Raw genomic sequence first — 12317 nt, forward strand, 5'->3', positions numbered from 1 at the left:
TAGGTGCCTAGTAATGGGATTGCAGGATCAAATGGGAGTCCTTCAAGGGGTCTCCATATTTCCTTCCAAAAACATTGTATTAGTTTGCAGTCCCACCAGCAGTGTCAAAGTGTTCCCTTCTCCCCACATCCACGCCAGCATCTGCAGCTTTGAAGTTGTGTGATGTGGGCCATTCTCACTGGGGATGGGTGATATCTCAAGGAGGTTTTGATTTGCATTTCTCTGATGATTAGGGACAATGAGCATTTCTTCCTATGTTTGTTAGCCATTCATCTGTCTTCTATGGAGAAGGTTCTATTCATGCCTCTCACCCAGTGACACATGGGATTGTTGGGTCTTTTTTTGTTGCTTAATTTGGGTTCTCTAGTTATCAAGCTTTTGTCCAATTCATAATATGCAAATATCTTTTCCCATTCTGATGGTTGTCTGTTTGCTTTGGTTGTTGTCGCCTTAGCTGTACAGAAATTATTCAATTTAATGAAGTCCCATTTATTTATTTTCGTTGTTTTTTCAATTGCCATAGAAGTCTTCTTCATAAGATCTTTCCCCAGGCGATATCTTCAAGTGTTTCCCCCACACTTCCTCTGAGGATTTTTACTTTTTCATGCCTTAGATTTAAATCTTTCATCCATCTTGAATCAACTTTTGTAAGTGGTCTTAGAAGACGCCCGCCCTGTGTGAGGCCAGGGCTGACTTTCGGGGAGGTTTGTCACGTGGTCCCCGCACCTGACACCTCCCATCTCACTTCCTCTCTCGAGCTTATTTTAAATCAGAGATGTGGAAAAAACAGTCAGCTTTGTACTCAACGCCTTAAACACGGCAAGACAGGCCTCGTGAGAATGAAGCATGAACATCTCAGCCTCACAGACCTGTTGGCGTCCTCACCGCTGAGGTTCCCGCCGCCCTGTGTGCGGGTGATGGAGAAGCGGGAATACGGCTCTGACAGGTGCACGCCACGCGCAGGCGAATCATTACAATATTACTTACAGGTTTGGTGCGGGACTAAGTTTTGAAGTGATACAAGCACAGAGAAAAAAAGGATGATTAAATGCTCTTTCTGGAATCAGGCGGGTGGTTAGAGGCAGAGTCAGCCTGGAAACCTGCGCTCCTGCCCGCCCCTTGCTTCTTATCCCGCACCTCCCGGTAATAATTGAACCCAGGATTTACATCTTTACTATTTTATTTTGCATTCACGAATCCCTCTCACGTGAGTTCTCCCACTTTCCCTAAACAACCGCGCTTCTCCGCTCCAGTGCGGTTTGCAGGGAAGGAGCGTCCACGCCGGTCTCAGGGTCCCCGTGGGTCTCAGGGTCCCCGTGGGTCTCCGGGTCCTGCTTTCCCGGGCAGCGGCCTCTGGTCCCGGGACAAGACCACTGGCAGGGTGAGGAGGAGCGTGGGGTGCGGAGATTACCAGAGTTAAGAGGGGCCTAGCAAGAGGGATTTCTGCCACCTAATGGTTTCTCAAAGTTACTTCCTGCCTAGTGCAAACTTAGACCAAAGTAAAAACAAGGTAAGTGACAGAAATGCACAAAAACTCGGGGACACCTGACAGTTCAGCCCTCCAGGGGGCTGTGACCAAAACAAAGACTGTCCTGACATTTCACCATAAGTACCAAGAGCAATTTTTACAGTCATCACTGTATTTTTGCAATATGATAAAATATTTTCAACATGTCGATATTAAATAGAAGTGAGGAATAATTAGAGAAAAAAAATCAATACACTCCTTGCTTTTGCTACACCATAGTGAGTATTTCTTCTAAAGCAATGTATTTTCTTTAGAGGAGTTTGCAGGAGAAAATTAAAATTAGAGTAGGTTTCGGGGACTGTCAAGAGGAAGAAATGTCCCAGGAAGATTCGGAGTATTTGAACGAAGGTCAAGGTAGGGGCCTCCAGCCTTGCTTTTGATAGAAGTCTAAGAACATACTAACAAAAGCTCTCCAATCCTCTGTTCTAAGGTGGGGAGTGACTGCACGGATGGAGTAAAGTGAGACGACCATCAAACATTCTTGAAGGAAGAGGCCTCTCAGGAAGGGACACACCAGCTCACACAGGGAATAGTTCATCTGCTTGTCTCTGAGGATGTCTTCTGTGAGAAATGATTTATGTAATGACAAAAATATTGTTTCTCTTCTCTGGGACCACAGACTTCAATCTTGTCTCCCAGCAATAATGATTTCTGACATGGTGTGGGTAACACACCAGATGGGACATAATGTGTCAGGTGCAATCACCACTCAAGACAAACAAAGACAGTCTTCTCGTTGGGGTTTGGGACGAACCCAGAGCATAGTATTATTACACATCCAGCCTGTTTCCCTTCTCCCTTTGTCAGGAATTGAGTGTTCTATCCAAATACACTCAAAGTGCAAAGTTGGTGTGTTCTCCCCAACAACACACCTGCTCTCTAAATAGAGCGAGCTTCTATTTTGAGAGTCCCAAACTGAAGTCACATCCTGCAGTAGATTTCTTGTGTTATGTATGGTACTCTGCTGCAAGCAGGCTAAATCAAACCTAAGAAAGTCTGCGTTGGTAAATTAAGTCCTTTTGGTGAAACTGGGAATTCATATTGCTCAGAATTTTGATTGACAAAAGCTTTGGGTCTGCAAATATTTTCCCAATTCCATTTTGAGGTGAACTTTGTGTTCCCTTAACTCAGAACTCTTAATTTATGGAGCTGGGAGAATTGGGTTCTAATTTCAGGATTGCTACTAATTAGCTGAGACGTCTTGGTCAGGTCGCTAGATCCCTGCCATTTGGTTCCTAATCTGTTAAATCGGTGGTTCTCACCTTCCTAATGCCATGACCCTTTAATACAGTTTCTCATGTTGTGGTAACCCCCAACCAGAAAATTATTTTTGTTGCTACTTCATAACTGTAATTTTGCTACTGTTATGAATCACAATGTAAATGTCTGATATGCAGGATGTACCATGTTTCCCCAAAAATAAGACCTACCCAAAAAATAAGCCCTAGCAGGATGTCTATGCATTTGTTAAATAGAAGCCCTACCCCAATAATAAGACCTAGTGATGGGCATGGCTATGCAGCGTATCTACATAGCCTTGCCATGCATTTCAGCTCAGAGTGGTAAGGAAGACTGGAATGCCTTTTATCTGCCACAGCTCCTTTCTCCTAGTCATTCGCACTTGCACAGGTGCACAGGTGGTAACTGAGGTCACAGGCATCCTATTGCACACGTGCGAACAGCTAGGGAAAAGGAGTTCACGCATCACTAGCGCCAGCCCCACCAACAAGGTTGGTTCCCCCTGTCAGGTTCCAGAAGAAGATGACCTAACGGTATTGGAATAAATGTAGATTGTTGTATTATACTTAATAAAAATAAGACATCCCCTGAAAATAAGCCCTGGTGTGTCTTCTTGAGAAAAAATAAATGTAAGTCAGTGTCTTATTTGGGGGGAAACATGGTATTTAGGTGACCCCTATCAAAGTGTCTTTTGACCCCCAAAGGGGTTGCAACTCACAAGTTGAGAACCACTGTGTTAAATGATGTGTTTTATGAGATGGTTCCAAAGACCTTTCCTACTTTGTAAAATTCTCACTCAAGTCTTAAAATTAGAATAGAATACATTCTCTCAGCATTTCTATGACCATATAAGTAATAATAAAATATTGGCAAGTAAATAATATTGCAGGGTTTTTTTGTAGGACATATAAATCAGCTATCATGATTTGCTCATTTACAATTACTTAGGAGTGGATCGTGATCCAGCTGTGTAGAGATCTCTCTCCTTTTCAAGAGAAAATAAATTTTGACTGGATTCAAAGACCTCAAAGAAGCTAAAAGATTGTTACAATTTGGTTTGTTGAGTTGTTGAATTCCATCTGGTCCTGTTATAAGTTTTCTAGCTAAGTCTCAGGATAACAGTTTCTTGTCATTAAAATCACCAGAACTATTGTACATATTGTAAAATTGTGTTTCTAAAATTTTTCCTGACTGAGTTCTAGTTGTTTAAGAGCAAGGGATGGAAGAGACAGTGATCCAGGTTTCAGAAGTTGGGCCCTTGAAAAGGGTTTGAGGGGGAAGAGCTGGTGACCCTGAGAGTGCCACTTCCCCCTGAATTGGCCACAATGTGTGAATCGTGGTCAAAACAATGTACTATTTTCTGTGCTTATTGAATATAGTTCTCTAGTCAGTTTTTTAAAATTGAAAAACTTTATTTTTTTATAATAGGTTCATAGTAAGACTGAGCAAAAAGTGCAGAGAGTTCTGACACGCCAGAACGGTGTATTTATTGCAGTTGATGAACCTGTATTGATACATCATTATCATCCAAAGTCCACAATTTACATAAAGGTCATTCTTTTTTTTTTTTAAATGATAGCTGTGTACATTAATGCAATCATGGGGTACAGTGTGGTGTTTTCATATACAATTTGAAATTTAACATAGCCTTAATGTCATTTTCTTAGTTATTGTGTTAAGATGTTTATATTCTACTCTTAGAAAGATTCGCTTGTACCCTTGTAGGATAAACCATAGAAGTGATCCCTGCAATTACCCTCCCTCCACCCATCCCCGCTCCCCTCCCAAGGTCATTTTTGATGCCCGGTTTGGACAAGCATATGATGACATGCACCCACCATTACAGTGTCACACAGGATAGGCACACTGGGTTGACCCCATAAACTCCAGCAGCCACTCATCTTCTGACTGTTGACCCCGTTCGCCTGCTCCAGAGTGTCACGTAGCTGGAATCACACACACATTGCTTGTGTAGGCTGCTTCTCCGATGCAAACGCAGGCTCCTCCATGTCTTTCCCGGCCGGATAGATCGTTTCTTTTCATGCTGGATAATATCCTATTGTCTTGTATTCATGATCTATGTACAAATGACTTAATAAAAATAAAAAGTAAAAAAAATCCCATTGTTTAGATATTCCAAGTTTAATCCATTAACCCGCTGAAGGGGATTTTAATTGCTTCCAAATTTTGGCAGTTATGAGTAAAGCTGCTATAAGCGCCCATGTGCAGGTTTTTCTGTGGATATAATTTTTTAATTCATTTGAGTAATCACCGAGGAGCATGGTTGCTGGGTCGTCTGCTGAGAGTATGCTCGGTCTTGTAAGAAACCCCCAAACTGTCTTCCACGGTGGCCACACTGTTTCACGTCCTCACCAGCCATGCTTGAGAGTTCCTGTGGGTACACACCCTGGCCAGCGTGTCTTGTTGTCAGTGTTTTGAATTTTGGCCATTCTGACTGATGAGCAATGGATTCTTGTTGTTGTTTTCATTTGTAATTCCCTGATGATGTGTGATTCTGAGTGTCTTTCATGTACTTTTCATGCATCTATGTGTCATCTGTGTTGAGGCATCTGTTGAAATCTTTCACTCCTTTTTAAATGGGGCTATTCACTTTCTCATTTAAAAAAGTTTATCAGAATACTCCAGAATGGTCATTTTCTTATTTTTGAGTTCTAAGAGTTCTTTGCACCTGCTGGGTAACAGTTCTTTACCAGACGTGGCTTTTGTAAATATTTCCTTCCAGCGTGTGGCTTGTCTTCTCTAGACATTGTCCTCAGCAAAAGAGAGTTTTTAACTTTAATAAATTATTTCTTTGATGGATTGTTTATTTGGTGTTGTTTCTAAAGTGTCATCACCATAACCAAGGTAATTTACGTTTTCTCCTATTTTATTTTCCAGAAATTTCATAGTTTCACGTTTCTACATTCAGGTCTGTGATACATTTTGAGTTAATTTTTGTGAAGTGCATAAGGTAAGTGTCTAGAGTCTTTTTTTTTCTTTTGCATGTGTGTGTTTAGTTGTGTCAGACCGTTTGTTGGAAACACTATCTGTTGATCCAGCGTAGGCCTTTGTTCTTTATCAGAGACCAGTTCACTATGTTTGCGTGGATATATTTCTGGGGTCTCCATTCTGCCCCACTGTTCCCTCTGCCTTATTCTATTACCAATGCCTTGGTTGGAATAGCTTTAAAGTCAGTCTTGAAGTCGGATGGTGCCAGCTCTCCAACTTTCTCCTCCATTTCAATACAGAGTCTTTTACTTCTGTGTATAGACTTTAGAAGCCACAGAAGAGCTTGCTGGAATCTTGATTGGTGTTGCATTGAATCTGTAGATCCAGTTGAGAAGAACTGACATCTTGATAATACTGAGTTTTATTTTCCATACACAGGGAATGTCTCTCCATTTATTTCATTCTTCTTGAATACATTTAGTCAGATTATTTTTTCATCATCTTTTTTAGTTTTCCTCATAGAGAACCTATACATGTTTTTACGTTTTTAATTTCAAATTTCACTTGTTCCATCGCTGAAGTACAGAACAGCAGTTGACTTTTGTGTGTTAACCTTTTATCTTCCAGTCTTGCTTATTAGTTCCAGGAGGTTTTTTGTTTGTTTGTGTGAAATTCTCTTGGAATTTCTACATAAAGTTGAAGGGCTCTACATCCATAAATTTAACTGACCATGGATCAAAAATATTTGGAAAGCAAGACAATAAAAAATAGCAATACTATAATTTAAAAATAACACAAATTAAAAAGTAATACAGGATCACAACTACTTAGTTGGCATTTACTTTGTATGAGGTATCATGAGGAAGCTAGAGATGGTTTACAGTAAACAGAGGATATGTACAGGGTACACACAAATCCCACATCATTTTGTGTAAGAAACTGGAGCATCTTTAGATCTTGGCACCAAAAGGAGGTCTTATGACCAATCCTCTGTGAGTACCAAGGAATGACTCTAGTCAGGTGTCCTCAAACTATGGCCCATGGGACACATGCGGCCTGCCGAGGACATTTATCCGGCCCACCGGGTGTTTTTGCCGCTGCTGCCTGTCCTGCTTAGTAGCTGCCTGTCCTTTTAAACTATAGTCTGGCCCTCCAACGGTCTGAGGGACAGTGAACTGGCACCCTGTTTAAAAAGTTTGAGGATCCTTGAAGATGATCAGATCATCCACGAAGTCTTATTTCTTCCTTCCCAATCTGCTGGGACTATAGTGTTGAATGCCAGTGGTGAGAGGACACATTATTGCCTTATTTCTGATCTTTGCAGGAAAATGTCAAGTGTCTCACCATTAACTGTGATATTAGTTGAAGGATTTTGTGGATATTCTTTATGAAGTTCAGGGCATCCCCTCTATTCCGAGTTTACTGCCAGTTTTCTTTTTTCCATGAAGAGGTATTGGATTTTGTCAAATGCTTTTTCTGCATCTATTGGTATGAGCCTGTGATTTTTCTTTAGTCTGTTGATATGACAGACCACATCAGTCAATGCTGAATGTTAAACCAATCTTGCATTCCTGCAATTAATCTCCTTGGTTATTATGTTTCAACTTTCTATATGTTGTTGTATTTTACTTACTAATCTTTCATCAGGATTATTACATCTATGTGCTTTAGGCATATTGATACTAGTTTTATATTCTTAGAATGTCTTTGGGTTGGGTACTGGGTAATGCCGGCCTCATAGAATGAATTAGAAAGTATTCCTTGTGCTGCCATCTCCCAGAAGAGATTTTAGAGAACTAGTCTGATTTATTTCTTCCTTAAACATTGGCTACACCTCACCAGTGAACCCATCAGGGCCTGATGCTTTCTGCTTTGTAATGTTGTTATCATTAGTTATATTTCCTGAAGAAATAAAGGCCTATTCAGATTATCTATTTCTTGTGTGAGTTTAGTAGCTAGTCTCTTAAGGAATTGGCCCAGTTCACCTCGGTTATCAAATTTATGGGCATAGAGCTGTTTGTAATATTCCTTTATTATCTATCCTCTTGGGGTCTGTTGTGATGTTCTTTTCCTCATTGAGTCTTAAACAGATGAGTCAGATATTTCCTCTTCTTCTGACAAAAATTAAGTTGTTTATTTTTCATCTTACATGGGCCATGGCTGATTGACATTTATAAATTAATGGCCCTTGATGAAAAAAAATAGCTCCTTCCCTTATACTTTTATGAGTGTATATAATCTGATTTGGACACATTAGCCATAGACTACTTGGTAAAGAATAATACAGGTGAAATACTTCTGTAGAAAAGAACCTATCCCTTAATTTGTTCCTTTGCTTTAAAATTGTAGGGGATTCCCCAAAAGATTCATTAAATTTCATACTGCACACCCATTATTTTAGTTGGCAGTTTTCTAACTTCTGCTTTTTATAAAGAAAGAATTCAAGAATTAAATGTAAATTTTTTTCTCATTTAACAAAAACCACCCTTCTTGGAAATTTTGGTTATCCCCATATAGACATACTTTGGGAACTTTTTTTTTTTTCCCAAGAAAATCTTTCCATGACAGCTATCACATATAGTTAATAAACTTTGGCCCAAATCTAACACTTTAACATAAATGTTCAGTTATTTCCTGTAAATGTATTAAAATATTAGCCATGATTCCAACTACAAGCAAACTATTACTTCTATCATTTTTATAGCATCTTACATGAGTATATGTAAGTATACTTACATAAGTATATGTAAGACACCATAAACATAAATATACAAAGTATACTTATGTACACTTACATAAGTATATTAATTTTTGTTTGCCAAGAAATAGCTGAAAGACATTCTTTCAAGATATTCCTTTTGATAAATGCAGAAAATACGAAGAGTCGTGTTCCTCAGTATTATAAACTCTTATGTCATATTGAATAATATTTAGTTCTACCCACACAAGCAACCCATAAAATAATTTTTCAGACACAAAATTAGAAACAGAACAATCTTTGTCTTTCATCACTTATTCTACAACTCTTCTTTGATAGCATTGATGTTTAATCCATGTGTATTTTAAAAACATTTAGTGATCAATTTTCTAAGGCCAAATATGTTTCTTTGTGCTTTTTTCTCTATCGAAGTTACGCTTATATAAAATTATATTTGGAGTTTTATAAGGTATATCACATTTTTAACTTCCTTAATTAGTTTCTTTATTGCTGGTTTTCCTAAGACCTCTGTTTGTTTGTACATAATTCACAGTGACAATGCAGTGGACAGGGACCAAAGTGAGCCCACAGGAGGGAGGGAAGGACGGAGGTTAGACCCTGGTCAGGGCCAGCAGAGAGGGGAGGGGCCTCGTGTTCCCTCTGACCTGCAGTAATCGCAGAGCAGCCCAGGAGAGAAGGGAAGTTGGGGGCACAAAACAACTCTTATTTGCTCTTTTCCTTTCTTCTCCTCCCAGTGTCTCTCCTGTGTTTCTGTTTAGACTTCTTTACTGACAAGGAACAGAATTTTATTCAGAATCATTCCCCTAAGTATTTACTATTAAGATGCAGAGATTTTTCAGGAAGCCACCTAAGAGATGGGACCCTGGAAGTGACAGAGATGACAGAGCCTCTCTCACTCTCGTTCTCAACTTTTCTCTCCTGACATCTGTTTCTCTGTGAGCTTCTGCTGGGTCTGCACCTCTGTTAACTGGTTTCTTACTGTGATTCCTGCTTCCACCCGGCCCTGTGCCCCCCTCAACATCACGCCTTCAGCTCCAGCTTCCCCTCCTGATTCACTCAGTTTCTGTGTTCCCAATTCCGGAGCTTCCAAGATGAATCTGATTGTCTTAAGGCTACAGACACAGTTCTCTTATTTTGTATTAAAAAATAACGTTTATAACACATATGCACTATTTTTCCCCTTTCCAGTCACTTAAACCCACTCACGTGGAGAAATGATGCATGATTCCTAGTTTCCAAAACTGGAATTCATATTAACTGCGTTAATATGAATACTCTCTGAAAATCTTTTGAAATGGTATTTGCTTTTTTTGTGCTTTAAAATGGCTTCATAACTGAGCAAATAAGCAAAAAACTGGAAGGGGTACACAGGCAGACTGCCCAGGTCACTTCACCAGGGAATTTCTAAACATTGAAGGGAGGAATAATACTAATCTTACATATGCTTTTTGTAAGCATAGGAAATAGTAAACATTTCTAAACTTGTTTATGAGGACAGCACAGTCCAAATAAGGTCACTATAAGAAAAATGAATTACAGCTCAGTCTATCTCATGAACGTAGATACAGAGAATCTTTGTAATATCTATCCATATGGGGAAAAAAGAAACTTGACCTTTCATTTCAAATGGATTAGAGAGCTAAGTATAAAAGCATTGAGGATAATAAAGCCGGGAGAAGAAAACACGAAATATTTAATGGCTGTGGGGTAGTCTTAAATAAGATACAAAAAATAAAGAACCATGATAAATTGAACTTGTTAAATTAATAAATTCCCTTTATCATAATTCAGCATTAAAAAGTAAAAAGTCACAGAGAGGGAAAATAATTTTTCAGTACATACATCTGTATCAAAGGACTGTGTCCAAAATATGTGAATAACCAGTACAGCTCAGTGAGAAAAGGGAAGCAATTTTTAATGGGAAAAAACCTTAAACAGTCATTTTATAAGAGAAAATATCCAAAATTGCAATAAAAACTTTTAATAAATGCTCGAGACTAATAGCAAAAATGAAAATGCAAATTAAAACCACAGTGAAATATCATGATGCATCTGTTAAGATGGCTAAAGGTTTGTTTTTGTTTTTTTAACTTAGAATGAAGGGTTTTTTTAATGATGATACCAGGGGTCAGAGAGGCTATGAACCAAAGGGAGCTCTTACACGCTGGGGTTTGGCATAATCCCTTTGGAAAATTGATGGGCAGTATTTATGAAAGTTAAACATGCAAAATCCCTATAACCCAGCAATTTTTCTCCAGACCTACCCCAGGGAAATGAGTCCATTTCCCAGTTGGCCCATTACAAAATGCCCATTATGTCCATTCAGTGCCTTGATTCTACCTGACAAGATAATAAGGGCAGAAAAATGCTCACATTTCCTCCTTTGGGGATGAGCAGTGTGGAACACACTCAGATCAAAAAAATTCAAGAGTTATCTCTGATATAACGCACATCTAGTTATTAATGATCATGACAGCTTAATGAGGAAAAAGCCAATTGACGCACTTACGTGTAAAAGGAATTTGAATCGTCACGGCTGAAAGTCACAAATGTAGGTATTTATAATCCCTCAAAACCACAAGGAAAGGGAAGACCTAAAGACTGGCAAGAGTAACCCCAAACCAGCTTCATTTCAACAAGTTATATTGGGCAGTTGGAGGGGGGGATCGCTCACGTTTTTTGGCTTTTCTGAAATCTTTTTATTCCCTTCTGAATTATTTCTTTTTGGTAATTCAGAGAGTTATCACCTAAACAAAATGCTCTGTAGCCCAGGAAGTGTTTCCTAACTGGCTGATCTGAATCCCAGCCCACTGCCTGTTGGTGGGAAGGACCTTTTCTTAACCTGTGGCTTCTCTGTATCTTCATATGTATCAGTGTTGAGAAGCAGTAGTCACCCACTGTCGTTTTCTTTATGGTAACTATTTCCTCACATCTCAACATGCCTGAGAGATCACACCTGCTAGAGAAACGCCTTCCACCAGCGAACCATCCTAACTCACAGCCGGTGCCAGGGGCACTGAGCCCCATCTGCCACCAATATCAGCCTCCTCACCGCCCGCTGGGCTGTGAGTGCTCCAATTCCAAAGCTCCCTCTTATCACCTGTGCTCTAGGGCCATGCCTGGTATGTCTCAGACTGGCTTCTCTGGATGCAGAAATTAACTCATGCATAAGGCAGGGACGGGGCAGAATTGGACATGGAAATATACCAACCACGATACAGGATGATAAAGTGTCCGCCAGCCTACCAGGACCCAGAGTGTGTGTGCTTCATAAGAGTGCTGCCCTGGTCCTCCACACCCACTGCATCCGTCACTGGACAGGGCCACCTGGGAAGGCCATGCCCTGGGGGGGAGGGGACCCATAGCCAAGCCATCAGATCCTTCCTGGAAGGGGGACAGTCCACTGTTTTCCCCAGAATTCCATGAGGACAAACTCAGATGAGGTCATGTCTGAAAAGGGCCCCAAACCTCCAGAATGACCCCAGTTTTCACATGAAAGACTACAGGCTTCATTCCAGGCTGATCTTAATTTTCAGCCCACAGTGTGTGCCAAAACTTTCTCATTCACATTGGAAAATACTCTAAATTCTCACTGGCCTAAATACTTGGTGTGCTATAAGGTTTTTTAAGATGTACTTCTGAGAGATTTCTAGTTTGGTTTTCAAGAAAGATTACAAATGAGAAAAGGTTTGAGGGCGAGGAAGTGCTGTAACTAAAAGTGATTTAATGTCATGGGGGAAGGTTTAAAGAGAGAACTTGTGGCATCTCATAGAAATACGTGTTTGACCTTGGGCCTGGCTTTAGATATTACTTTCTAAGCCTTATGAGGGTCAGCCAGGTTTTAGGGGTCTAGCAGTTTCCTGTGCATTAGATTTCACAAGG

This window comes from Otolemur garnettii, unplaced genomic scaffold (genome assembly GCF_000181295.1).
Source record: "Otolemur garnettii isolate 467f Iridium unplaced genomic scaffold, OtoGar3 scaffold00205, whole genome shotgun sequence".
Taxonomy (NCBI): domain Eukaryota; kingdom Metazoa; phylum Chordata; class Mammalia; order Primates; family Galagidae; genus Otolemur; species Otolemur garnettii.